The following is a 3599-nucleotide window of genomic DNA, read 5'->3' as shown; positions in this document are numbered from 1 at the left end:
CTGCTATCACACGGTCGTTAGCGGAGTCTTCATCAAACACACGGTGGATGATGGGGAGTCCTGTATCAGAAAAGAGACTGTGTCAAGTCAATGTGGCCTATGGGCACATGATTTGCATGTTGGGCTGGCTGGGAACAGTAGTCCATATTTCCTTGAAGATATGCTTTTAACCCACTAGGCCTCGGGGCAGAGGTTCTGTAGGCCTCAGGCCTGGTGGCAGCGAGCAACCAGAGCCAGTAGAGAGGATTATTCAGAGTGGAGCCCTACTACTTAATAGAAGAGGATGTGTCATACTTCAAATAGTTTTGTGCAGGAGGAACTAAGTTTGTACAGGAGGAACCAAGATTTTGGCAAGAGGTGAAAGGAATCTAAGAGCATCATTTTGACACAGTCCAAAGTGATGTCTCAATCTAACACACAGTTATTGATGGAGAACTCTTAGAGACAGTAGTCTATGGAGGTTGAGCAGGAGGAGCAACAGACTGCATACAGATGCAGGAGGAGATTAATACTAAACTCTATATGCACATTAAACCTTCTGGCTCTAACATTATTCATAGTGTACTAAAATCCTTAAATATGATGGCAAAGACTTATCATATGGGCATTCCATATTCTTAATCCCTATCCAATTTGTACCCCCCCCCCCCCCCAATAAAACAACAAAAACAAAACTCGCAAAAGACTGTTTATTGTCTCTGGAAGTGAAGTATGAAGTCTGGCAATGGGGTAATTTGGCAGATTGTTTGTTATTAGCTGCAACACCATGGCTACATTAGTAAGTATGAACAGCAATTATATGTCACCTCTCCTACTCAGTCCTATCTTCATACAGTTAGAACACACTGAGGGAACACACATTTAACCCCTTGATCGCCCCCTAGTGTTAACCCCTTCCCTACCAGTGACATTTACGCAGTAATCAGTGTATTTTTATAGCACTGATTGCTGTATAAATGTCAATGGTCCCAAAAATGTATCAAAAGTGTCTGATCTGTCCGTCGCAATACCGCTAAAAATCACAGATCACCGCAATTACTAGTAAAAAAAATTATAAAAATGCCATAAATCTTTCCCATAGTTTATAGACTTTACCAAAAATATGTAGAAAATATATATTGGCCTAGACTGATGAAAAAAATTGTTTTCTAAAAACATTTTGGGGGATATTTATTATAGCAAAAAGTTAAAAATATTGCTTTTGCTAACGCAAAAATAAAAACCACAGAGGTGATAAAAGAAAGCTCTTAAAAAGGACGCAAATTTCAGTTGGGTACAGCATTGCATGACTGCGCAATCACCAGTTAAAGCATCACAGTGGCAAATTTTAAAAAGTGCTCTGGTCAGAAAGGAGATAAAACCTTCTGGGGCTGAAATGGTTAAGGACCACTATCTTCTTCTAAGACTAAAATGTTAGCTCAGAGATGGCACAATTATGTAAATCATGATACTTGTGCAGTTCTTGGCTTTGTTCATACATGTCTGACACAGATCAGCCCCTGCTACAGCCTCTCACCTTGTGACTCACTACAAAATAACAGGGTTGTAGTCTAAACCATGGGGGAGAGGAGACTTGCAGTAGGTTGAGTACATCGCTTCTCTGCCTTCTGGCTAAGATCAAGTGTAGTACCTGTTCTTATCAGTTGCCAGGAGGTGGCGATTGCTTCCATACCTGATCTACGGTGAGGTGGATTAGGGGTGGCGGGGGGCTATGCAAAACCTCTGGGCGTAATGGCAACCTGGACGGTTAGAGATAGCCGAAAGGGAAGCCTTCTGATGGGAATGGAGAGCCACTGGGTCCGGTTGAAGGGTCGGGTCCCTGGCATTCAGGCCTAGATTGGTATGGTCCTAGCTACGATCAGTTTTTTGGGAGAGAACACAGGCCTCCCTTTCACACCAGGGGCAGTTAGTATTTCCCGAACGTAATTAGGTAGGAGTGATGGGAGTAGTGGTTAAGTCGTTACACAGGCTCTCCCTAAGTTCTCCGATCTCCAAGCCTCCCTGGCTAGGGCGGGGGCTGCGCTGACTGGGCTGTTGGTCAGGGTTGGGATGAAAAGCCTGTGGTGAATGTGCCCCTGAAGTGGCAGTTCAGGGGTGCCATATAATCACTGTGAGTGAGGGTCACTTTGATTTATGGTACCATGGTCACTTCACCATACATACCTTTTTCACACCTGCCTCTAGGGCTGAGCCTTTTGGCTAGGACCAGGGGAAATTTTTATTCCTGGCTGAAGGGCCGGCCATTGTATTGCACAATCAACACTTTCACTTCTCCCACTTTCTTTTTATTTATTCCCTTGTTTGTCATTTTTTTGTATGGTGTATACACGTTTTGTCACTGTGTGATTAGTAGGGTGTGGGTCCTCGGGCCTACCCTGAAAGTCTTGGGAGGGGGTGGACATAGGCCTTCTGGCTTGGTTCATGCTCTCTCATGGGGTCTCCCTTCAGGGAAATCCCACCAAGTACTTAGGTGGGTCTGTTTCGGCAGACCTTCCAGAGAAAGGGGGTCCGTCTGGTTTTGGCCAGATGGACCCAAGTGATGTACCTCAGTCCCCGAATGGAGCCTAATGCCCCGGCGGATCAGGGTAAGGTCCTTACTACGGAGGACCGTGTAACACCTGTTGCACGTTTTTGTGTATGACTCTATGTATGTGCACTTTTTTTGGCACTGGGTGGAGTTTTTGGGTGTGTTTCACATGCCAAAGGCTTTAAAAAAAAAAAAAAAACAACATCTCAGCCTAGGCAAAGTTGCTGACTTGAGAACATGGATGGCTTTTCAATTATAAAAATCCAACCCCACAGTGTAGTTTTGTTTCCTTCAAATTATTCTGTTATTGTGCATAGTGGCAAGTCTGGATTTTTTTTTTAAATCACGTAACAAGTTTATTGAGATGCCATCCTCAATTACAAATATTCAATAAAGTACATCGACCCTTACTCATATAGTCAGACCAATCAGATTAACACTTAAACTTACAGATACTATGATGTTTACCACACAAACCACCATTCTTCCTCTTATGCAAACCCTTACATTCCCAGTCATAAACCGCATAATACAGAAGAGAGATACCCTCCGGCCTATCACAGGAGTACTCTTTCCAAAAGAAAATCGGTTGGAGCTAGACCCGGAGTATTTAACCAGCTTCCCCATATCTTCTCTAATTTAAAAGGACTACCTGTGTACTGCTATATAAGCTTTTTGAATCTTAGCATTGTGCCCACCTGTTCTAGACACATTTTAGCTGTGGGGGAATCTGGAGAGATCCATTGCATAAGTATGAGCCTACTGGCCTGAAATAGCACCCTTGCTGCCTCCTTCAAGTATCTATCTTGAATGAAACTGTCAAGCATGCCCAAAACACATTGTTTAGGTTCCATCGGGTACATTCCCATTAGAGTGGCGTAGCAACTGGGAAAAAAATTAAGCCTTTGTTAGAAGAGGCTTGCTGCAAAAAGGGTGAACACCGGTGTGGGTAAGATTGCATGGTTATCCATAGACCTCTGGGCTTTAATGGCATGTTTTAGCTGTATATAATACAATAGCATATTCTGTGAAATTTTGAATCTAGACTGTAGTTGAGCAAATGGTAGCAATT

General features: G+C 43.2%; 1 pseudogene; it reads left to right on the top strand.

Annotated features, from left to right (window-relative positions):
- Positions 1-1591: 1591 nt before the first annotated feature.
- Positions 1592-1724, top strand: LOC143964630 (U2 spliceosomal RNA; annotated as a pseudogene).
- Positions 1725-3599: the final 1875 nt, after the last annotated feature.

This window comes from Lithobates pipiens, unplaced genomic scaffold (assembly GCF_037356315.1).
Source record: "Lithobates pipiens isolate NorthernLeopardFrog02 unplaced genomic scaffold, aLitPip1_a1.2 Scaffold_8, whole genome shotgun sequence".
NCBI classification, from domain to species: Eukaryota; Metazoa; Chordata; class Amphibia; order Anura; family Ranidae; genus Lithobates; species Lithobates pipiens.
The sequence above is the reverse complement of the archived record's forward strand: the minus strand, read 5'-3'. Positions and strand labels throughout refer to the sequence as shown.